At 42.0% G+C, this 25490-nt stretch overlaps 1 long non-coding RNA gene across 2 annotated transcripts; it reads right to left on the bottom strand.

The window, feature by feature from the left end:
- Positions 1-1788: 1788 nt before the first annotated feature.
- LOC115493715 (uncharacterized) lies at positions 1789-18562 on the bottom strand. 2 transcript variants are annotated; one of them, XR_012054618.1, is made up of 3 exons: positions 18278-18562; positions 17021-17180; positions 3741-8228 (listed from the first exon to the last, which is right to left on the bottom strand). It is a non-coding gene; the product is annotated as an uncharacterized lncRNA (long non-coding RNA). The 2 variants fall into 2 exon arrangements; XR_003958630.4 differs by lacking the exon at positions 17021-17180 and having other exon boundaries at positions 1789-8228.
- Positions 18563-25490: the final 6928 nt, after the last annotated feature.

The raw sequence follows: 25490 nt of genomic DNA, 5'->3' as shown, positions 1-25490 counted from the left end.
ATACAAGGGGACAGCTATTTGTGTTTGAAACATGTCTGTTTACATGAGCAGGCAGAGTGCCGAGTGAGGATGTCCTCATATTCTCCTGGAATTGAATCTTTTTCTTGTGAAATGCATCCTTCCCTCCTGGCTCCCAGCACATCCTCAGCCACTGGGTATGAGATGACATTAGCCCAGAGGATGCTCCCTCCCCTGGTTTCTCACAATCTCAGCTCCATCCTCAGCCCCTTTCAACATATTTTACACAAGAGAAAGTCACACATTAAAAACATTTTTTTCAAGCACCTCTGTCGTTTATACCAAAACACACATGCTGATAAATGTGGAATGATCCCTTCCCTGTGATATCACAGCAAAATGCATTCAAATTCACTTGATAGAAACAAATGTGCTTAGACTTCTGCAAATGGGAGAAAGTTGCCTCAGAAATTATTTCCATTTTCAAGGTCAGTAAGCAGAGAGCCGGTCCATGTTCCTTGGAGACAGCCTCCAATCAGAGAAAACTGTTCCCCTGTCAGCCAGCTGTTATCTGCATAGTCCTTCTCTGCTATTTGATGTGCCACGGGCTTCTTGTCACTTGACTGTGAGATATTTTCATCATTCCTCTAGATGACACCCTTCGTGTTCCCTCTTCCCTGGTGCAGAAATCCCAACATCTAATAGCAGCAGGGGATTAGGATGCATCTAAACCAGCTCAGGCTCTTCCTTGTACTGTTACCACAATGCTATTTTCCCAGAACATATTTCCTATATATCTTACAGCCTCTTTAGCATTTTTTGCTGCAAATAAATACATTGATTGTATTAGCCACTTGAATTTGACCCAGAAGGGACTGATTAGGTTCTTAAAGAGCTATGCAGGGCACATTTTCTATTGGCTAAATCTTGAGGTGTTTACTCAAGTAAATCACCACAGAGGCTGAGGCTGTATAACACACTTCCAGATGTGGCCCCTTCAAATTAACCAGAAGACTAAGCATCATTTGTTTCAGCACCAAGAAAGGAAAACCATCCTAGCTCACTGGATAATTTGCAGCCTCTTATCTCTCTTTCCTGATGCCTCCTGCGCTAATTGTGAAGGGAAAGTTGAGGAAGCACAGGCAGAGATTCTAGCATCATGTCCGTCCCCCCGCAGCTGCCAGTGTCTGCCACAGCTTAACTCCATGCAGACTTGAAGGTGATGTGAAGTAGTTTCAAGGAAGGAAACTCCTCCCCATGTAACCCTTGGAAAATCCCAGAGTGAGCAGCCTGTCCTGAGAATGGTGGCAGAACACCTATTTGGCTGGGAACAAAAAGCTGTATGAACACCCTGGCCCTGGTGTGGAGAAGTGTGTGTACATTGTGTGTATATGCTGGCATGCGGATCCCACGGGAATGAGACTGTAACTTCCTGGGTTGTCAAGAACTGGAAGAGGCTGTCCAGGGAAGCAGGTGAGTCAACATCCCTGGAGAGCTTCGGTCTGTTTCCTCCACATAAAGAGAAGGCTGGATTTACAGGGTGGCTTTTATGCTCTCCAGGGTTACACCTTCCATATTACACCACACATTTTCAGTGTATTGGAGGCCCTGGGTCCCTGGCCCTGGGTCCCCTGCCAGTTTCCATGTAGTGAGAATCATCTCCAAACCCCCCAGCACCATGAAGGCATCTATACTCTTTCAGATCAGGGAAACTATGATATTGCAAGGGACTGTCTCCCTTGTGTATCTGATTCAAGAATCAATGGGAAAGGCAGCTTCTTATATTTACAGGCCTGGAAACATATGTAAATATGGAAACAGACAAATATCTCACTTCTCTTACAGAACTATTTTAATATTGATAGATACCAGGGAGAAAATATTTCTCTTAAGTTAGATCACACAGTATTTCTATTAATATCATAACATATTTCTATATTATCCATGGCTGATAACTATAGCTGAATAGCTTGCACATAGAGCAGAAGTAACCTCTCTATATGTCATGATTCTACACGCAGTATAAACATGACAGATGTACTACAATGCAGTATAAATCCATTTAACACCATGTATAGCCTGTGCCTGATTGTCATATATAGCAAAGTGTGATCTTCACAGCTAACACAAGTAGAAGTGTCACAGAAAAGAGCAGTGTCAATGATGAGGACAAATGTAATATATGAAATATGAAATATATTAATATGGCCATGGGACACTCAATACAATTGCTATTCCAGGTGCTTCTCACTGTGACAACCACTGCTGATAAAGCCTCAGCACTCCTTGAAGCCAATGAGGCTGCTTAAAGTAACCTTAACACTGGGACTGCCTTAGAAATTCACAGGAAACTAGAAGACATATTAATATATTGTAATGCAACTAGAGACACAAGCATTACTGTAGGAGCAGTGATCTTAATAATCCTAATGCTGTCCCAAAGAGAAAAAGGAGAGAGAAAGCTCTCTCCTGTCTGTTTCTTGGCAACAGAAAGCAATAGATGGTCTGAAAAGTGATCATGAGACTTGTTTCTCTTACTTTTTCTTGCATGTTGCAATTTCCAAAGAGTAGCTGCTAAGTCAGCCTGTGCTTTGCAATTTGTTGAATGAAAACAGCAACTCTTTCCTCATGTACTTACTTTCCTTTGTTATTTGACAAGTTCAACCAAATCCTGCATTACTGAAAATTCAGATGAATTCTGGTCAAGTGATAAAAAAAAAACTAAATTAGTATATAAATACTACTGTGAGTAAAGGAGCTAAATTTATCTCTCTTGGATTTCTAGGAAGTCACATTTATTACTAGTTTTGAATACTCAGAAACCTGTTAGCATTGATGGGAATGCTCACAAACCCTGATCATCTTGTTGATTTCTGCAGGATTGCTGGTCATGTTTGGTGAATAAACACATCATGAAAATGCTCAGTCAACCCTCCAGCACCAGAAAGAGGACTCTGTGGCTTGTGTGTTCACTCATGGACTAAGAGGACCGTACTTTACCTCCGCTGTTGAAGGCTTGGTGCAAGTGCTCTGCTGACAGCTGGATGCATAACCTTACGTACAGTAATAATCTTGTCTTTCTTTGTTTTGGTGCCACATCAGATGATTGATGTAATACCAATGTAATCAACAACAATTCAAACAAGTGGAGAAATTTATCCAGAGTCTCCCATGACTGAAATCATGACTGGCTCACGAATGATTTGTGTCAAAATGGAAAAATCCACTCTCAGCCTTAACTAAAAAAACCAGCATTGCTAGAATTTAAAATGAGTTCCTTCTCTTAAGACCTCAACAATAAATAAGTCCCCTTCTTCCACCTCAGACATATCTTTCTCCATCATTCTTGGTTTTAAAGAGTTTGACTCATGAGCTAATGTGACTTCAGGATAAAGATGGAGGATATTTAGCTATTCTTGTTTTTCTCTAGAAAAATTTTCTGTGGGTCACTGCAGCTTTAATTCAGAATTGTATTGACTGATTTCTTTCTGCATCCTAAGGAGTTGCTAAGCAACATGGATTCTCTCTTGCCATGCATTTGTCAAGACAGAGAAAATTGGGAAGAAATAGGAAAAGATTCACCTCCTCTAATATATCTATCAAACAAGAGAGTATCACTTATTTTGGTATCATCCAGACTTAAAATATTGATATATTATTGAATGCCTGAGTACTGTAGCTGGTTCTAGAGTCTCAGTTCAAAACCAATGAAGGTCTGATTTTTGTTCTCAATGATAAGAGACTGTTGAATGATGACTTTCACCCATTAGAGCATCTTTAGCCTATGGCTCATAAATCTGCTCATAAATTAGAAAAAGGCAGTAGTCTGTCATGCCAAATTCTTAGGTTGTACTTCTCATGGGGAGCAAAGGGTTAGGAAATGAAGGCTTGGCTGTACTCAGCCTGAAGCTCTCTGAGATCTTCAGAAAAGGCAAGTCATTCCAGGCAGTCAGCACAGCCTGAATGCTACAATTTGGCCCTTTCAGACTCTGAACTTATGGCTTATAAACCACTGAAATAACATGATCAGTCAGAGAGGGCATGACAATGCTGTGATGATCACCATGCACAGTACCCTATATATTCAACGTAGTGGTTCCATGGCCATGCTGCTTGAAAGGCCAGTCAGAAGCCTTCATGTGGTCACCAAACATACTTTAAAAAAAAATCCATAAATTTAATTTTGATGTCTCCAAGACAGTGGTTACCAAACGTTATGGATTTTCTTATTTTCCTTGCTCTTTGGCAAAACGATTCTTTGCTGGGTGGGTCTTAACTACGCTGTTTCTTGTCCACCTCACCTCAGAAAGAAGAGCTGGTATTTGTCACCTAGTTCTCTTGCTCTTTCAGAGTTGTGCTGCAAATAGATCTGTACAAGCAATAAAGATATACTTTTGTTGTGGTTGCTGAAATATTCAGACAGAACTTGGAATACAGAGAAGTGAAGCCAAATTTTGCAATACACTGCACGAAGGAAAACTAAGAAAAAATATATTGATCTTTATGTCTTGATGTAATGTATAGTAAATTGAGCCATTCCTTATTCACTGAGAACAGAATTTGTACCTCTTTGCTGCGCTTGAAATCCAGATTTTTTTCCTCAGAAACATCTATTTGTAACTTCAGTTGACAACACATATCTGAGGGCTCTCAAAGTGGGCAGCAGATAAGCATTACTGATTGACTTTACCCCTGTTGTTTGTTATATAGTAAGCTCAGAAAGCTTCTCCTAAATAGCCTTTGGAGGGGCAAGACCAGCAACTCCATTTGCTTATTCTGAAATTAAGATCACAGTAATGTTTGGAATACTGTAACAAGAAGTTGTAAAAATCTGCTTGCATTTCAGAAACTTTGTCAAATGGTGTATGTGGCTCACTCTGTTTTATGGGACACTTTAACTACAATATTTGGAGTATGGCTTCAGAAATGCATTTATATTATTAAATTGGTTTATCTTGAATGTATTTATAGCTTTTAATGTCTGTCTCCTGTTGCTATTCTCACATTTATTGTCAGACACAGGGGTAAAAACCATTTAATTATATATTGTGGGTTTAAATTATATAGCAGGAGATGACAGTGTATATAGATGTATAATCACAAATGTGTACATTGAGTCCCTAACTGTAGAAATTAACCTAAAGCAAGCCAGGAAAAGGAAGAACACGACCTCATGTGCAGATTCAAAAGAACTTGAAGTGCATCCACTAGCCCACCCCACAGCATGATGGATGAGACAGAGATCCATCTTTCTTTGGTCAATTCAGTGAGTATTTCCAAATTGTCTGGAATTCTTCAAGGTGCAGAAAACCCCACCAAATTTGTTAATCTCAGTTGAAGGACCGTAGACAGGTTGAGTGAGTCTGTAGCACAAAGGCAATCACTGCACACTGGGAAATTCCCATCAATCAATAAATAACAAAACTTTTAAGGTCTGAAAATATGAATACAATTTCTACAATCTCAGTTCCTATTCTTATCTTGAAAAATCAATATGATATGCAACTCCAAACCCTACTGAATATACAATTCAATTTACAGGTCTGGTGCAAATTTCTGCACTTATGAGCCACTCTATTCTCACTAGGTTTGACTACTCATACGAACAAGCCCTGCAAAAGTGATTTTGGAATCAGGCTCTATTTATTAAAAACTATGAAATCTCATTTTCTCTTTATTTTTTCAATTGTACTGTCTTGGGCTGTAGTGTGCTGGTAATGTGTCTGAGTCACAGTCTCTGTGTATATATATGTATTTATATATAGCTCATAGTATTTATAGCTGTGAATCTTGTGTCTGGTACAGCAACGCAGTGAACAAAGCAAATTGGAAAAGCACTTTTCTTAAGCAATAAGAAGACATGCTATCAGTGCCTTTCTGCACAATTACTGCCTGCCCCAGGCACTGCTCTAAGGCACAGAGTCAAAGGTTGGCTTTCTCAACCACTCAATAAATACTTTAAATCTCATTCTTATTGCTACTTTGACATGAAAAAGGGAGGGGAGGGGATAGAATTAATAGGTATGCATTCATTAGAAGTTGTCACTGGAATTCTTTACCTGCTCAGATCATCCTACATTTGAGAACCTCAGAGATATTTGCAAATGCTATTGAATCATGTCTCGCCACACCCGTGAGACTTACAAGCCTGATCTTTCAGCCAACCGTTGTCTTTCCTTTAATGTGCCTGGACTTTGGCTCAATCATTCATTTTTAAAAGCATCTGCATTTTTACAGACAAAAAATTAGTGGGTAGGTTAATTGACTTTGCCAGGTTCACACAGCAAATTGTACCAGCTGGGAAGAGCTGTATCCTGACTTCTGGTCTGAACTTCATGGCTGGGTTGGTATTTGGCACCTCTCCTAAGAAAACAGAGTAGGAAAATAATCTTATCCAAAATCATACTAAATATTCCTTTCCCCCAAGCTATTTCTTTGAGACCCCCTATCCGTTGATGTATTTGAAGAGAACCAATTTTCTGTACTGCAGTTTAAACACCTTAGTGGAGATATCTGTCAGCACTCCCTGTTTCCTGAGACACAAGTCACTGTTATGAGGAGCTGTTGCCAGCCAGTAAGAACAATGTTCAGTCATCCTATGTCAAATGTGAAAGCTCAAGTAATTTTTCCAATACTTAAAAACAAACAAAAGCAGCCAAACTTGGTAGACACAGGATGGAAGATTTCAACTTCAAATGATGTGAAAGAAATGGATGAAACTGTTACCTTTGACAACAAATCAGGGAAAGAGAAACTGCTTTGCAACAATATTGATAGGAACAGCGCACCACAATGAAAAAGAAACATTCATTAAAACAATTAACATACCCTATTCTTTGCACATCACATTTACTGTCTTCTTTTTCCCCCTCTTCATAAATTCTGGAATATACAAAAATGATCATATCTTATTCACTATGGATGCAGACCTAAACCTCAACCTCATATTTTTCCCCAAGCAGAATAACTCTACATAAAGTTTCCTGGAGCATGGCTATATCCTAGACAAGTGCTTTGAGTATACCATGATTTTGCATCAGCAGTGAGAAAGAGTGGCTGGTATAAAACATTTGCTCTTTTTCTGCTTCCCAGTGACCAAAGCACCCTCTGATAGTTCCCTGAAAACTCAAAGAGAAGTTTCTATCCTGAAAATAAACTGATTGGTAGATTAAAAAAAAAAAAAAAAAAAAAAAAATCTGTTTCATTTTGGTGCTTCAGACTGCTAAGCCAGATTTCTTAGTATAAAACCTGCAGTGGAGCTACTGCCATAATAGACTCAGAATGAACATATCTCCCAGTTCAGTTCACTATAATTCTTTCCTTTTAAACCTTTCAAAATCACAGATGTGTGTGTAGCTGATGAATGTGTACTTTTTGCTTTTTGCAGAGGGGCTTGCAGCATTTTTAGGATGCAATGCCCTTCACTGTCACAGAGTAAGGAGCTTTCCTGCATGGAATATATCCTCTAAACAGAGTTAAAGCCAAATCCAGAGGTAAGAGCCCCAAAGCAGCCCCTTTGCTGGACCGCAGAGTCTCCACCAGCAGTTGGCATGCAGTGGTGTGGCTCCATGGCCTTCTGTGCTGCTGGCACAGGGGCAAGGGCTGCCTTTGAGTCACCAACTCGCTGTGACATTCCTTGCTGTCTCTGCACCAGGTCGTCATTCCACCAGCTTCTCTGAGCAATGCCACTATGAAAATGTTTTTATGAAGATTCTTTGTAAGGTACAGTAGCTGCCTTAGACCTGCATTTTGGTGACATAAATCTCATGATTTACATAATAGACTATTTTAAATGCACCAAAACATACATATATGTGTGTATATTTCTATGCACATGTGCATCTGGAGGTACAACATCTGCAACCACAAGGGTAAGTATTTTGGGGTGCAGTCTGAGTTGAAATGCATTAGCCATGTGTCTCTTCTGTCTTTTATGTGTGCCTGCAGCTGCAGCCATGTGCAGGAGTTGCTTTGGTTGCTCTGCTATGTCTAGGGTTTGACCACTGTGTGAGGCTGGACCCAAAGTCCTTTGAAGTCAGTGGGAATATTTTCATGGAAGCTGCTGGTCTTCTGGTTTGCTTGATGTGGCTTTGCAATCAGAACTGACATGGAGAAAGGGAGGGCCGCTCCACAGCCACCAGAGTGGATGTCACCTCAAACCAAGCCAACAGCACAAGGAGACTGAAGGAACGATTGCCATGGAAATTTCCCAAGAGGCAGAGTGGGTTTTTTCCAAAGTTTTGGTCTCGAGGATTTACTGTAACAATAACCTGGGGAAAAAAAAAATATTAGTTCCTGCATTTGTGAAGAAGGAAAAAGCTGAGGAAAGAAATGCTGGCTCCTCTTCATCACTCTCTGTGGTGGAAATAACTTCTGATTTTGCTCTGTGACCTTCCCATGAACTTCCTTTGAAATCATAATTCACCTGATATCTACAGCAACTGCTGCCTTCCACCTCTGGCCTCTCAGGAGGGCACAGATGTCAAAATTTTCCTCTCTCTTGGTCTATAGAGATTCATCAATCTTTTTAGGGACTGTGGGTGTTCCTCACCCAACACTTCTGTGCAGCTGGAGCACCTGGTGAAAAGCGTGGGAGAAGACATCTGGTGTACAGTCCGCCTGTAAGATGAACCACATCCCCAGAGCTCCTCCTCTGCCAGGAGCACTGGGAAATTACTGGCAAAAATCAGTGCAGATGGTCCTTGGTTCTGCCAATATACAATCTACAGTTCTTCTGTCAGCACTGGAGAACACAATCTGTGGACTGAAAAAACACATCATTATTACACGTATTTTTTGTTTAAATCACTGCCTTTCTGTCTGGCCAGAGAGCTGCTAGTGCCCACTGGCAGTGGAAGAGATAGAGAAGAAAACATTTCCCCTCTGACTATGGGAATTTCCCTCTGTTTTTATCCAAAATCATTGTAATAAATTGGAATGTGGAAGGAGGTGGATTCTCGTCTCATGCAAAACCACCTCATCCTTTGGCTTCACTGAAGTGGTAAGAGTTCACATCCGCTGAGGACACTGTTTGAGCTTGGCTGACCTTATGGCCAGAGCAGATCCCCTGGCACAGCAGGTGAAAGAGCCCCTTTCAATGGCTGCTGTGGGTGAGCTGCCATGCCCTGTCTTTCCATTTGGGCACAAGCTACAGAAGGGAATGTCTGTGCCCTTCCCCTCTGACATCAGGAAATGAGACAAGGATTATGTGCAGCAAAACTTTACAAATGTGTGTCTCTTGGCTTATTACACTGATGAGTTACACTTGTGATTTGGTGCAAACTTACACTGTTTGCACTCAGACAGCCTTTGAATGCTTCAGGCTTCTAATTTACAGCAGCAGCAACAAAATGTTGTCAATATTGGTGGCATTCAGCTGCCATTCTGATGTCAACTGCTGTCTGTGGATCTCAGTGAAAACATGGAGTTCTGGGGACCTCAGCTTGCCTGAGGAACTGGTTGGTATATCATGATGGATGACATGTCATGATATTGTGATAGGTGACAATAGCAGCCATACTGCCTACTGTCAGTGTCAGTGCAATGGACAGCAATGATGAGGATAAGGTGTGTCTTTAGGGGAAGTTTGGGCATAAGGAATGTAACCTGGCTATGCCTTTGGTTAGGTGCATAAACTAAGGTCATACTAAAAATGTGGACTATTTCAGAAAATAAGAAAATAAACCTGATAGGAGACTTCTCTCAGCTGCTTCCTTGGCAGATTTAGGAGCTGGAGAATTTCCATCTGCCCCTGTCTGCCCTCACAGGATGCAATGGGGTCTTACAGTAGAAAAAAGTACAAACTGATAAACACAGTCCTCTGCATTTTCACTCTGTATAACCTCATTATCTTTTACCCCTGCTGTATTTCTGATTTAACAATGGACCCAGAGAATTACTTTTGTACCTCACACCACCTCCTTGCTCTGGCTTTCAGTTTGCCACAATACCTCTGCCAAGCATTCTGGAGAAAAGGGGTTCCTGTGCAGCAGTGAGGGTCCCAGGAGGACACATTCCCCCTGGATCTGCAGCACCTGCTCCTGTGGTCAGGAACCCTCCCTCCCTCTCACTCATGCTGGGAGTCTCACCAGCCTTGGTGTGCTCACTCCCATGACTAATTGCAGTCCACTCCATAAGGATTTAGCCTTGTCGCCAAATTTACTCCAATTCTGGAGGGCCAATGACTGAGACAATTGTTTTGTTTTGTGGTTGGCTTCAATAATGTCTCATACTGGCTGCAGAGACTCAGGCTGTTAGGAGCTGGCCCTACCTGGTTTGTAATGGTCGGGTGGAAGAGAGAGTATGAACTAACTCACTCCCAAAGTGCATTTAGTGCATCACACCACATTATCTCCCATTTCAGCCATTTGTTGTTGAAACCTTTTCTCAGGTAGTTCATTAAATATTAATCTGAAAGGTCCCAGAAATCTCTCCTATTCTCCTTTGCTGAAAGAAATAAAACAAAATTATTAAAGTGCTTCTCTTCAACCAGTGCTTTCTTTTGCAAGAGAAATATTTTATCTAGCCACTGAGACAATAATTTTTATTTTCAAAAACAGGAAGAAAAGTATAAACACTGCACAGCCAGAACAAATAATAGAGAGGTTTTGCCAGCTACATTCTGGAATGCACATACACAGTTTCTGTGAACAAACTGCTATAGCTCCTGATTCCTGACATTCAGGACTGTCACACCATTTATTTTAGGCTTAAGATTTATGAAACATTAGTCATGATAAAGACATACTGCTAGTTCCAAGCAGTCTCAGGATCTCCTGCAATTTGGAAACTGTCCCCTGTGCTTATTGCAGAACAGGAGCTGGAGTGGCAGACACAGCACACGGGGAAGCAAAACTCTCCTTTCTATCCTTGCAGATCTTTGTTACACTCTGGCCCTTCCTTGTGCCCTATACATGAGGCACATTTTATCATATTTATAGTAATGTTGGCTTGAAGCTACTAACCTGTAATGGGGCTTGGCATCTTAAGGGCATCCCAGTAGTGCTGGGTTAGACCCAGCCATAAAAGAAAATCACAACTCCACACAAAATGGGCAAGTGCAAAGCAGTGTGATGATTCAGGATAAGAATATGTTCTCATCTCTTCAGTGGATAATTTTCTTCTTTGTTTCTGTTTACCTGCCCCAGCAAATCCTGGCTGCGCTGGGAGGGAGCAGTGTCTGTGCCCTGCAGAGGACTTCAGCGCCTGCTGCCACCACACAACATGCAGCCTGTCACCCAGGGGGTATCTGCCCTGCCACTGAGTGGGGACTTTGGCACTGGTTTAGGGACATCTCTTATGGAATCTCCTGACAGGCAGTACTCACAGTGACATTGCCGTTAGCTCCTGGGAAGGATATGGAGGGGTGGTCACATCAGAGGCACACAAGGCCATTCAGTAGTCACAGCTCAGGGGAAAAATTGAGGCAACTAGTTTGAGATGAAAAGGTTTTGGTTTAGTGTAAATGACAGAGAAGGAAAGAAGAGGATATTTGGAATTTAAAGAATAAGAATTAAAAAATAAAAGTGAGGGAAAAGCCCTCATCAGATTATTGTTTAAAGCTGAAGTGATCCTGGAGGCATGAAAACTATGAAAAGGTGAGTAAGCACTCCTCCCATGCTCACTGGAAAATTGATCCTTGTTCTCAGCTATCAATTATGCATCCATAAGAAATATTGACTCACGGCCTTCTGCAGGACTTACATAAGTGCTCCAAACACATTATGATCTGTGCTACAAACACATTATGACATTATGATCTGTATCTTTGACTCTCTATACCAGTCTCATTATAAATGATGAGCCAATAAACACTCTCGGAAAAGTTTTTACGATGTTTCAGTTGACATTTGGGAGCTTCAAAGAATCCCATAGGGCTGCCTTCAATCTATGTGCACTGTTCTTCATTGATTAGGGGAGCTCATTGATTTTGAGCAAGATCAAAGGTAGAAGACAACTACTGGAGAGGTTAAATATGGGGAAGGCCTATTAAACCCATTTGCTGGTTGCTTGCTCTAGATGTTGCTTTTCCAGTAAAGCAGTCAAAAGCAAATACCGCTTACACTTTTACGGGATTCCAGAAATGGTCTGAACATGTAATGACAGGGTGTCTTCCTCCAGCCCTGGCTACTCCCAGTGTTAAAATTTTTCTTTTGCAGTTTGTTCTGCTACTGGTCACAGGTTACTTCATTCATGGGATGCCACCATCTCTGGCTCTGCTTCTCTCTTGGTTTGGGCCGACCATATGAGCATGATTTTACTGATCCCCTATTGAAGATGAACCCTCAGCTTGCAGGAAACAGGGATGTTCACAGGGAAATAAAAGCAGTCCTATTGGACTAAACCAGAAGGGTCTTATACGAGTGTTCCTAACAATGGCTTGCACCAGATGAATTGAAGTAGCACATAGAAAGGGTAAATTAAAAACTAAGAGCTTTTCCTGATGGTATCTGGCAGTCTGTAGGCACCTCCTGACCTCTGACCTGGTGATTGTATCAGGAACTTTGAAAATTAAAATATTTGATGGACCTTTACCCATGAGTCTGTCTGATTTTTGAAATAATTTGTAGTAATTGCTCAGCCCAAATAGGTGAGATGCATTTTGCCATTACATTGCAGTCCAGGCTCCTTTCCAGTCTGTGGCCACTCAGTATCCCCTGTTTTTTTGAGCACCATCGCTGAGTGGGTTTTTTTAGCTAACATGTGCATTTGGGGCTATTTTCTTCAGCTCTATTAACTAGCATTTTTTGAAATGAACATCCTTAATTGGATCAATTTGAAAGGATATTAATCTTCTGTCCATTTATTCAATCTCCCATTCTCCCCACTGGGGTTCACAACCTTCTGAATCTGAGTGCTGTCAATGAATACAAATAATATAAGAGTACGCATATGATCTCAGATCATTAGTGAGAATGTTAAATAAGTTCAGGTCTAATACTGATCTCTGGAGCACCCAACTTTTCAGCTATTCCCCATCTAACCATGCTGATGAGTAACGATGCCTTCTACAGCTAGGCAAATGAGGTTTTGGCTTGCTGCCAATCCCAAAAAATCAGGAGAAAGCAAGAGAAGAGCTGGTTTCAGTCATGCTGAAAAGGAAAAAAATCAACACTTTCTGGTGAGTCAAAAAAACACCTACATTCATTTTGGATCAGATGGGGTTTTTTCTTACTTGATTGACATTGTGGTTTTACTTTTGTTTAAAACATTATCAAGTGTTTTAAAACTTGCTTAGCTGCACATAAAGGGGAAGATTCTAAACAAAAAATAGTTCTGAATGAGAAAATAAAAAAGCTGCTTCCCAAGTAGTCAGATGTTGGATTTTTTTTGCAAGACCAAAAAGTTTAGAACATCTCAGTCAGTAAGCGCAACCCGTAACTTTCAAACTGAAAAATCTAAATTTTTTCATCCTGTCTAATTGTGACCTGCTAGAAAAAGAAAATTTTTGTTTAAAAATGTCATCAATTTCTGATCATCTTACACCGGATTTTTATTTCTTTTCAGTTTTAATGTTTGTGGCATGTAAATGCAACAGCTAATGACAGTGATTTTTCTGAGTTGTGAACCATTATTGCTCGCTGTTATAATTAATAGCATTTACTGTAGAAACATCTGAGAGCACTTATCTGTGGACCCAGGACCCTGTGGCTCTGGGCTCAGAAGAAGCACAGATGCTTCCACCAAGAGAATGAAGCTGGACACAGACTACAGTAGGCTGCAACACACAAAAAGTTGAGCACTGGGATGGCAGCAGTCTGGTACTTTTTCCTACCTTATAGTTTGTTTCCACTGGATATAGTTAGCAGGGACAAAGTAGTTGGAAAAAAGTAAAGAATAAAGGATAGTTAGAGTGTCTGTGTCAAGACAGAGGCTGCAGAGAGATGCAGGTATAAACTGAAGATAAACTCAAAATCCTTGAGGTACTCTGAGTCTGCTTATTTTTGTCTTCATGTCTAGTGATATAAAAATATGCTATACTACCACTGTTTTTGTATGAATATATACTACATATTTTGTATGAATTATATAATTAATATTTTTAAAAAATATAAAGCTGATGATATTGACTCACTTTCTGCCCAATCTGTGAATTGATTTTGACTGTATCTTTAGGCTAACGTCCTCTTCTGGCCTGGTGTTAGACAGCTTTATTTTAGCTCTGAGCTTTTGGCCCTTTGGTCCCTGTTCTTAGTGAGAGCCCGAGGATCAGAGCTAAATGAGCTTTCCTCGGCGTGGGAGTTAGCTGTGGGATAGAGAAATCAGCAGTGGCTGTACAGCAGCACTCTGCTCCTCATTATGCAGCACTGCCAGGCTGCTCCAGGCTGCTCTCCTCCCTCTGGGGCAGAACCTGGCCCTGAGCCCCTTCACGATGAGATGTGGCCCGAGCTGCTCTCTGCTCTCACTCTCCTCATCCTACTGAAGTCCCCTTTTTGCCAGCGGTGCAGGACAGCCCTCCTGCACAGGTAAGGCAGCTTACAGACTTGCAGTCTCAGAGCAAACAGAATCTAGGACACCTGTGTCTTTGTGTAAACTCATTCCTCCCTCAGCGGATGTGAGCGAACCCAGTCTTCCCAATTACTCATCCCTTCACATTATCCCTGCCCTCTCTGTAAAGTTTCCTCCTTGTTTTTCTCTGATGCCCCAGTTAAGAGGTAATGGGGTATAAAGCTTCAGGCAGAAAAAAAGGAGCTGGATGCTGGAGTGCTGTCCCAAATGGCAGACCCGAGCCTGCTGATTATATCCAGCCCGAGAGTGCTCAGTACGTGCATGTGGAGGAAGGGGAGAAGGGGGATGCTTATTAGACCGAATGGGAGTTCTGTGCGCCGAAGAGGAGCGCTCTGCGGCCCTGAGGATGTAAGGAAGATTTGCTAACTTTGCTTTATAGTATTCATGCAGATAAGGAAGACTCTCAGTCTCCAATCATAAATCGGTATTATACAGTATACTCCCAAAGGCCATAATTACTTCTAGAAGCAGAAATTTGAATGACCCAGATAATTAGTTCAGTGCAGCTGGTCCAAAAATTATTTACATAAAAGCCAGTTTTACTTGAGGGGGAAGAAAAACAACCTTGCTACCAAAAGCAAATGACCCAGTTAGCTTCATGCAATGAGTATGAGGAGACAGAGCACGAGTGGCAACACAGTGGCCTGTGCCATCACTTCTGTCTTGTTTTCAGAGGACAAACACTAACACAACGAGCCTCTCTGTAAACAAACATACAGAAAGGCAGTGAAGATACAGGAAAACTGCATGAATTTGACCTTATGCTCTCTATGAGAATCAGTCTCAGGGAGATGCGATGGTCCATGGCATCCAGAGGAAAACATTTCACTTGCAAGATGCAGACACCAAGGGGCAAGGAGCAGCACAGCTCTGCTCCAGGCACTGGGGCAGCTAGCATCAGTCCTTCCATGCAGGGTACTGATGCAACTGGAAACTAATCATTGTGGTTATCTGTGGTTAATTTTTGACCAAAACCAGTTCCTCTCTCCACCTTAGCACATAGCTGGGCAATAGCAAGGGTGTCCAGGAAGGGAATGCCCAGCAGCAATGTGGTTGACTTCTTCAGGGAGCCAGTACTGATATTTCGGAGGTTTCCCTCCAACCTGCTAGGTTAAAAAGCAAAGAAAGGGTATGCTTTTAGAAAGGGTTTCATTTTAATGGGCACACAAACCACTGCCAGGTTAACCACTGTCGTTAACTTACAGCTGTGTCCTGTGTGGAAAGTCCTAAGTCTCTGTAGTGCTCTGACCCCATTCCCAGGGCCAGATCCTCTGTCCCTGCCAGCACTTTTACCCTGCAGCCAATGAGGATGGTGGCTGACCCTTTCAGAGCTGTCCTGTTGCCATGCTGTGGGGTCACCCCACAAGCACTTTGGAGATGGGCTGGTTCTGCTTCTCGTTGGCTGGGACATCCTCTCCCCTGCCCACCAGTGAATCAACATGTGCTGCTACAGGCATAGCAAGACACAGAGGTGCAGTAAGTGTGAAGAAGGAAACCTGAGATGTAAATCCCCATTTATTGTATCCTTGCATCTTTACCGATTTTTAATTAGACTGTGGCCACCACAGAATCCGAATGTTGCTCTGCAACAAAAATATGCCAGGAAGGGTATCTGTTGTCCTCAGTGTAACACAGGCAATCTACTGGCATCACCACTTCTTAAAACTCTTTCAAGGCCTAACTGGTTTTCTGCTTGTGGTTCTCAGAAAGTTTGCTCACCCTCAGAACAGAGCTCTTACCCCACAAAAGCAACTAGAAGACAAGAAAAATATGTGAGAAGCAGAATGGTAATCTTTTGTATTCAAGAGAGAGCACCAACATGGCAACTTAAAAAAAAGAGGCTAAATTGTTCTTCTAAAATGTAGAGTGTACAAACAATAACAGTAAATTGCTGTGCATCTCACCAGCCCCCATCGCTGTTTGGTATTGCCATGGATAGCACTTGTTACTTAACAGCATAGTAAATAATCAGATAACATCCTCATAACACCACTGGATCCAATTCACCTTCCACTTACACAGCTTTTATGCTTGTATGTGCCCATTGCCTTAATGGGGTTAATCTTGATTTACAGTGTAAATTGAAAGGTGAACTAGAGACCACAGAAGGCAAGTTGGAGAGGATATGATTTGCTGCAGGCTGCATCCTGATTGCAGTAACACTTACCTGGGGTGGCAGGATATGTCTACCAAGCTTAAGAGCTTCACCATTGCCAGGGTAGAGGCAATAGAAATTCAGGCCCTGCCATTCTTTGTTTACAATGAATATGCAGACCTTGCACAGCACAATGTGCCAGCAGGTTCCTTCCCCCTTCTCTCACCCCACCCTCTCCCCATTTGTCTCAGGGACAGCAGAAGCATTCCTCTTACACAGCCTGATCCCCTGGGGGTCTTTCATTATGCCCCTTGCTTAAAGCCAGGGCACACAGAGTTCTGGAGAAGCATACTGCAGCACAGAATCCTACGAGGTGGACATGAGCTGGCCTTTTGAGGTGAGCATTCAGAAAACAGTTTACTTGAAGGCTGATGTAAGCCCTGGTGCATTCCTTTTTACCTGTGCTGCAAAGTCCAACAGAAGTCAGCCTCATCCATCAAACTGGAGCTTGCTCTGGTACATGGCTTTCATGCTCCTGACCCCAAAAGGCTGAGCACAGGCCACCAGTATGGACACCTTGCACCTCATATAAAAGCTTGGGATCAGCAGGTGGCACATTCTGGAGGAAAAAAATGTTTGTGAACAAAAAGTAGGGTAGCTTCTGGCAGTATCAGGGAATGGATGAGAAAGGGGACTTCAGGAGCATTTGGGTGAGGAAGCACTGCCATTCTCCCAGGCCATCCCGATTTTTCTCTTGCTGTTTGGGGGTCTGTTCGTGGACATCTGCTGGGGTGTGTGTATTTGCATGAAAATTTGTTTTCTCAACACCTGAAAAGCAGCCAGCTCTTCAGATGTTGCTATCAGCCTGTTGCTATCAGGCAACAGCAAATGAGCTCAGCAGAAGCACATCAGCCCCCACCAGCAGCAGAGCTGGTCCTCCACGACGTCCCTCCTGGAGAAATAGCACAGCTTGGTCTTTTGGAAGCAGCACTGTTGGTAAATATACCCTTGTTTATATTTCTGATACATGAGGGGAATGTTTCCTCTCCTGGCTCATGCTCTCCCCATGCAGCAGGGCATGCTCGCAGCAGAAGAGGGCACGTGGGACAGGATGCAGGGTGTGCTCCTGTACCACGGTCCCAGCCCTCCCACCACACCCTCATCCCATGCCAGGGCTGCTGATGGAAAACTCTTCTCTCAATGGGTTAAGCTGGCTCCCAGTCAGGGCAACAATTTCACTGCTGTAACAGATATTCCCAAAATGAATCAGTCAATCCAAATTGCATGCTAAGCAGGTCCTGAAAGCTAGGGCAGGTTTGGTGGCAAGATGGATGTAAGGAGCAGATCTGGACCCAGCATTCACTCAAATTGCAGAGATAGAGAGCACTGGGTGCTTCGGGGCAGCTGCTTCCCTGATAAAACTTCTCCTGTCATGCAGCAGAAATAATTTTGCTCCTCTGGGCCAGCTGGTCCCCAGCATGGGAAGTTCAGGAACCTCCCTGAGGTACAAACAGACATTTCCAGCCGCAACAAAATATACATAAACATTTTAAAAGATCACTTTAAAATTCAGGCTCTCCCCCTCAGCTGCTTGCCACCATCTGATTTCTAAATGAGCAGGATTTCTCTTGTGTTCAGCTTCATACATATATATATACATACATAAGCATGCCCACCTCGTACACAAAGTACTCCTCATCTTCAAGTCAGTCTCACCTGAGTACAGAATTAGATCCTGTCTCCACTTCATAAACTTGCCCTCTCTGTTGGTTTATATAAAGCCATTTGAATCCTGAAGGAGCTGGCATCTCACATTCCTGCCTTCTGAATGTACAGAGCAGAGGAGTAAGGAACAAAACAGTGGGGGTGAGAGGGGATGTTCTGATTCTGCTCAGTAACATGAAACATCATGGCATTAAATACCAACAAAATATTCAGTGTTAATGTTTAATATTACTGGGAACTTGTCACCTCCACTTACTATCTTGGATCTGCCATTCTCTCGCAGACACCCACATCTGAGCTCTGGGCCTAACGGGCTTTCACATTATGTACAAGAAGGGGGGAAAAAAAAAGAAAAGCCAAGAAGTAGGGAGAGTCAGTTACTCTGTTTCAGCTACAAAGCTGAGTAGGGATTTTTTCCCTTTTCTGTTTGCAGGAATAAAATTACTCACATGGCAGAGCTCCTGAACTGCTCCTTTTCAGGGGTACCTCTTCTATTCACCCCTTCTATAATGTCTGTGAGATGCTCTTGGATATACGCAGATTTGTTTTGCTGTGCTGGGTAACCAGTCTCATCCCCACTCTTATCCACCATTACTAGCCAGAACCTACACTTCTGCAGACTCAGGAGCACAAAAATTGGGTGATCTGGGGACAGAACTGTTCCTAAAATAACATGAATTAAGACTTTGCCTGCCACACTTTAAAAACGACTTAAGGCTGGTTTGCCTCATGAGGGTCCTCTTGAAAAATGCATGGATGCTGTTTCACAAAGCCCATTTCCAACCCAGGGATTATTTCTTGGTGCAGCTTGGTGCCATCCCAAATGTCTCTCTTTCACCACTGGAAACTCAGGCACCACAAAAACAAGAAGGCAAACCTCCTCATGATCAGTGGAAACGCTCTGCATCACACTGCAAACAGAATCAGGCCATCCTGCCTGTCTCTCTGGTTTCTGTAAAATGACTTATTATCCCTCTAGGCTGAGTGGTTAATGAAAATTCAAACTCTTCTAGCTTATTCCAGTTAGGAGGAAAGATGGGTGATGCAATCAGGTATCTCTGCTGCAGTTGTGTTTATTTGGAAGGCTGTACAAAGCCCTGCTTCTTTAAGCACAGGAGGAGCCAAAACAACAGCAAAAAAATATTATTTTCTCAACCTCCTTTTGTCACAACCTCCACCCAAAACTGATGCCAATATTCTGCCAAAACCATCAGACTCTGCTCAAACTTTCTTCTGCTATTTGTTTTTCACTCTGTTATTCCCTGTACACCTTTAGCTTTTTTTCCCTACAGTGACAAGCATGTTCACCACACCCCTGAAACAACACACGACCGAGGCACTGCTGTGCAGAGCAGACAAATCCCTAAAAAACACCCAGGCTGCCTTTTGCAGAGAGCTGGAGAGGGGGAGGTGACACATGCTTAATGCCTCTTACAGCTGTGTTAAATGAAAGATGCCTCTAGACTGTCTTTCTCACAAAGGCTTAACCCGGCTGTAACACCCCTCACATTTGTGTAATTCTTGCAGCCAAAACTTTTGGTTAAAGAGTAAACAAGCAAACAAAACTAGATAAACTTAGATTTTTGCAGCGTTTAGTGACCAGGTCCATTAGGTTTATAACACTCGCTCAGGGATGTGCTGTCATGGCTCTGAGCCCGCAAACAAGCCGTGGCTGCGGGAGGATTGTCAACTACCTCTGCTGTTTCCATGCCTTTCGGCATCACTTTTGTTTTGAGCACAATCCAAGTGCCGCTTCACTACTGATCATTTGGATACAAACCTGCAAAACATCCAGAGGGGTCAGACTAAATCACCCAGAAAACTGTCTCTGGCAGCCAGTGAGAGCAGATGCTTCAGGAAATGTACAAGAAAAGGGCAAATTCAGATTCATCCTTCTTCTGCTATAGGCTTCCAGCCTCTGACAAGCTGAACTCAAGTATGTCTTTGTATTGTTGCATTTAACATGCCTCAAGAATCTTTTCTGATCTCAATTGGTCCTAGCACTTTTTGAATACATTTTGATTTTGGCCTTCATGGCATCCTCTAGCAACCAGCTTCATGGTTTAATTGTGTGTGTTTGTAAAAAATTTGCTGCCTGGTCACCCAAAAACAAACCCACCCTGAGTTTTGGACACAGAATAAAATACTGGGAAATAGCAAATACCCATTATTTGTTCATCTCCCCTCTGACATAAATAGTTTCATTTCTGTTTATCATGTTTAATCAATCTTACCCTCTCAAATTCGTGCAATAAACTGTCAAACCTGTTTATAGCTTTGCCATCTAAATATCCTGTGGCAATGAGTTCCCAGTGTAAGGCTCTGCTGGTGATTTCTTTCAATTTGTTTTAAATCCACTCCTTAATTCACTGGGTATCCCATTTGCACTGTCAAGAATAGTAAATAATCCTTCTGTTTATACCTTCTCCAGCCATTTGTGCCTTCATAGCAGCACGCTGCTGTAGTCCAGCTTGGTTGGCCCCAGACATCTCTCTCCAGACTGAAGTGTCCCAGTCTCTTTAATAATAGATTGCTACTAAACTTAACCATTGCTGTTGGAAGAAGTGGTGAGTGTAAAGGCAGCTTCTGTGGCTGTTCTCAGGGTTTCTTTTTCCTGCCTAGCTGACCTTAGACATAATGTCTTTCTGGAGAGTATTTAGGTCATGGGAATGTAAGATAGAGGAAAAAATGGGAAAGCCTATGTAAAGAAAAGTATATTCTAAAACATTTTGGGAAGAGGAGGAAGTGAACTGTATTTGCAACTTTAAGAAACAAGATGTGAAAAATGTATTTTTACATTACGTTCAAAAGTAGCACATACAAGTTTTGTCAGGCACTCATCTGAAATAATCACCAATCATTTTTTTATTAATGAACTTGGATCAGAAACTTGAATCAGCTATACTAAAGGGAGCTGCTGATTGCTCTTCTGCTTGCATATCTTTAAAGCAAGTGAAAAGAAAAAGTGGAAAGTATCAATATCCTGACTTGCAAACGAAAAGGAAGGTCAAGATGGAGGAGTTTGCACAGAAACATACAGAGAGCATACAGTGTAGATGCAGAAGCTATTCATGTTTCCAGGTAGACAGAGAGACTATACATCAAATATTACACAGTGACTCAAAATATTTTTATATTTATCTGAACTAATTTGGAAGAAAAATCCATAGGACTATGAGTTTTGATATGAAAGTACTTCCATGGAAGTGTCTATGGAAAATTACTTCTGAAAGGATAACCAGCACCAAGAGCATTTTGCATGCAATTCCAAAATTATTTCACTCTTTATTGCTAGAAAAAGTATTTCACTGCAGTTTCTTTTCAATTTTTGCCAAAATTTCCAGATCTTGAGATAAAATGTAGCGAAATCTTATTCTGACAATTTTTAGGAGTCATCTGGGCTAATATATTCTAATTTATGCTAACACACTAGGGAAACTGATGGTGTTTATGGCTGTTTCTGAATCAGTTGTTGTAAAAACATTAAGGTTGTACATAGGAGTTTGAATGAGCAAGAAAATTTCTGCCTTGTTGGAGCCCTATAACTCAGTTACAACTGATCTATGATTGACGCAAGATTGCCTTGAATTCCTTGGTTTGTAGTTGCCAGTTTCACAGTTTTGATGAATATCCATGGATTCATGTTTTCTTCATGAGCTGCTCAGAGTCATATTCTCTCGAGTATTTGATCATTCAATATTTAGGGCCTGAATTCCTGTGCAAGACCGGGTATGGCTTCCTGGCTGTGTGATGCAATTTTTAGCCAAAGAAATAGAGGCTTGACGAAACCACCTAAGCTCCCTCAACAAAGAGAGAGAGACCTCCAGCAGCCACTTTATCCCAATTTAAACCACATACCTGTGGGAGGTGGCTTAAAGTGCTGTGAGGCTTTGCTCCTCTCAGCTCACTGCAGCTGGATGCTATTTAGCTCGGGCAAAACTACCCCATCATTTCACACATGGGATGTAAAGAAGATTTCTCACTTAAATAGTCCCCAAGGGTATGGGGTTAGGCAGATTTATTTAAAACAGTCCAAAGCGCTGAATGCTTCCCATTTACTTGGGCTTGTTAACTTAGAATGGCTGGGGCTTGGCTTACAGTCATGACTCTCCTACTCCAGTTCAAGGGCAGAGAGGCAGAGCTGATGGTCTCAAAACAAAGCATATTAATGGAAGAAGTTTAAGCAGATGTTTTTTGTCTGGCCTTTGTATGGTCCACATGGGTTACTACAACTGGTCTGGCACAGAAAACCCACCAGCCCATGAGCCTGGTGGTTGGGTGGTTGGCCTAAATGAAAATACACCAATCCTCAATCTGAGAAGCAGAGTTTGTCCTCAGACATGTCAACACTCATGTGACAGCACTGGTGGGAATAGAAGCACAGATCAGACCTTTAAACCCTAAGACCCTTAAGAGCTTAAAGTTATTTATGTTGTGCATATATACTTAGTTCAAACTGGGAAGCACTCACTTCATCTTTCTCTGGCTCCTACGTTTTTTCCCCCCTTGAGAAATGGTGAATATTGCCTATAAGAGGCAAACGTTTGGAGTTTTTGAGACCTGCATGTATATGATAGCCCATTTTCTGGAAAAAAATTAAAAGGAAAAAAAAAAGTGTTTGAACAACTCCAATTGGAAGGCTGAAGAGAAAGCTAAAAGAGATGAAAAGAAGGCCTTACTGAACATTAATGCTGTGCAGGAGGAGAGTTCTGGCACACTCATATTGGTGGGCAGTGACCACCCCTATTTGCCAATGCTAATATACCATGAGGAGAGAAATGTGTCCCTTTACAAATCCTAGTGCATCAGTGATGCATTTGAAACATACTCATCACCAGAGGACAAGTATGAGAAGCATTTTGTTTTGCAGCCACAAATGAGATTAAACATAGCAAAAGGTTGCCAACAAAGCAAGTTTTGTGGCGCACTGTTGCTGCTCCATGGAAGATCTGGGAAAAATATGGTAACTCTTAAAATAGGAACTAAAGGGGAAAAACCTCTACCAGAAGGAATTACTATTAATTTGAGAATTACTGGTAGCACTCTGGAGGGGAAGACCTGGAGGAAGATGAGGAAGTGTTTATTGAGGCCATTGAATGAGCAGAGGGGACAGCGTAATGAGGAGAAGACAGGCTGGAGATCCGTAATTTTGCCTCTCCTGTAGGTTACAGGATGTCCTTGGGGAGGCCAGAGGCACCTTCCCACACACCGGGAAATGTGCTGCTGCACTTTGGGAATGGGTTGGGGTAAGTGCATGCCATGGCATCCCTCCTCTTCCTTCTCCTCTAGGGTGTGCTACAGTTGCTCTTGCACACAGGGTTCAAGGACTATGGATCCACTTTTAGGGCGCTTTCCTTCACAAATTAGGCTCACATAGCCTGCCTGAGTGCCCATCTGTGAGTCTTCCCTGGTAACTCTCGAAGCCCTTTGTTTTCAGGCACATTGACAGAGAGGTGAGTTTTCAGAAATATCTCATCCCTACAGGTTTTGTGAAAATACAGGACTAAGTAGAGAAGGAAGCCCTTCTTCGCTTATCCTCTGCAGGACTGACTACAAGAGCTCGGCTGCTATTAGGCATCAGAAACCCACATGGCTGAATCCCTTCCTGGGCTTCATTGCTTCTGCTCCACAGGAACTCACTCACGTATTAAGTGAATTTTCTCATCCTTCCATTTATAAAGCTAGTGCTTCACTGTAACAGCAATAATGGTATATTTTGCCTGAAATGTGATGCTTATGAGAGCCTAGTTTGAAATAAAGATTATAAAAATGTAATGTCTAGCAATTGTAATATCATCCACGCAGTGGAAGAGAAAGAGACAAACAGATATATGGGCAGGCAGACAGATAGGTTTCTTAATTGAACTCTCTGCTTGGCTGTATTTGCTTTAGGCAAGAACCACAAGTGACTAACAATAAAGACCATAAGGAAGAAGACATCGTTTTTTTAACAAATTTAACTTATCACAGACAGGCTTTTACCTTTGCATCAGCCTATACTGAAAATCCCTAAATAATTCAAAGCATTCAAATGGTCTAACATTAGCAAAGTAGTATGCTCCCCACAGGTGCTTAAAAGTAGAAAACAAGGTGGCAATATTTTCCTCTTTTAAAATACTAATAATATTTCATTCCTCTTCTCCAGAGCACTTAATATCCTATATAAATCAATACCTGCCTTACTATCTATCAATAAATGAATAATTACAGTTCTGCCTATTCCCAGATGCTCTGAAACCATTTATTCTAGTCATTTAATCACAAAGCTGTTATTGCAGGGGAAATTCATGCAGACGTGAATACATAAAGTCAAAAATAGAGAGCTAAGCTGAGAACTTCACCATAATAGCAGTCTCTTCCAAAGCAAGTTGCTGCTCATTTTCCCAGGAGATGTAGTAGGTATCTCTTCACTTTTCAAAATAATAACTGGCACTGTAAAGCTCAGTCAAGCAAAACAAAACTTCACTCACTTTGCTTTTCCACAGCCAACATTTGAATGCAACAGGGAGTCCCTGCTGGTCTGATCAGGAACTCTCTTTCCCTGTCAAAGGACCTGGGGTCCCAAAATGTCCTCACACTGGAGCCTCCATTTGAAAGGGAATTGTGTAACAAGACCCATCTGTCTCTATAGAAAAACCCGTTCATCTCAAATCAGTGCTCTTCTTTTGTGCTTTTTTGAATGACTGTACATCTGGGAAAACTGAAAATATTCATCTTCACCTCACGCAAGTTTTGGTTTACCCACAACAACAGCATCACTCGTCCCAGTTTGTGCACTGTCCTTTTGATGCCATGTGCCTGCTGTTAGGAGACCAGAGATATGCACATTAGAGGTGGGGTGAGGGGGGAAGTGTACACATACAGACAACATGTAAGATTCAGAGGAAGAGTCTAGATTTGATGTAAGAGCGGTGGTTTCTCATTCACTGACATTACCACAGTTTTCCTCCAATACCTTGGTGATTGCCTTGGAGATGACTAAATTAGGCTATGTCCAAGTCAAAACACTTAAGTATTGGCTATATAAACCTCCCTCCCACCTCAATTAAATAAATATGTGCTTTCTGTCTGTGAGAAGCATCAGATGACTTGCCAGAGTTCAGAATGCACTGTATGTTCTCCCAGCTCCCCATCCTATGCAAACCTGTTCTTTCTTCCAGACAGGCTGGGTATGTTTACCATGTCTCTACCTTTGTTTTTGCTC

The sequence above is a fragment of the Taeniopygia guttata genome, chromosome 2 (genome assembly GCF_048771995.1).
Source record: "Taeniopygia guttata chromosome 2, bTaeGut7.mat, whole genome shotgun sequence".
Lineage (NCBI taxonomy): Eukaryota > Metazoa > Chordata > Aves > Passeriformes > Estrildidae > Taeniopygia > Taeniopygia guttata.
Note: the sequence above shows the minus strand (reverse complement) of the source record. Positions and strands in the feature narration are given on the sequence as shown.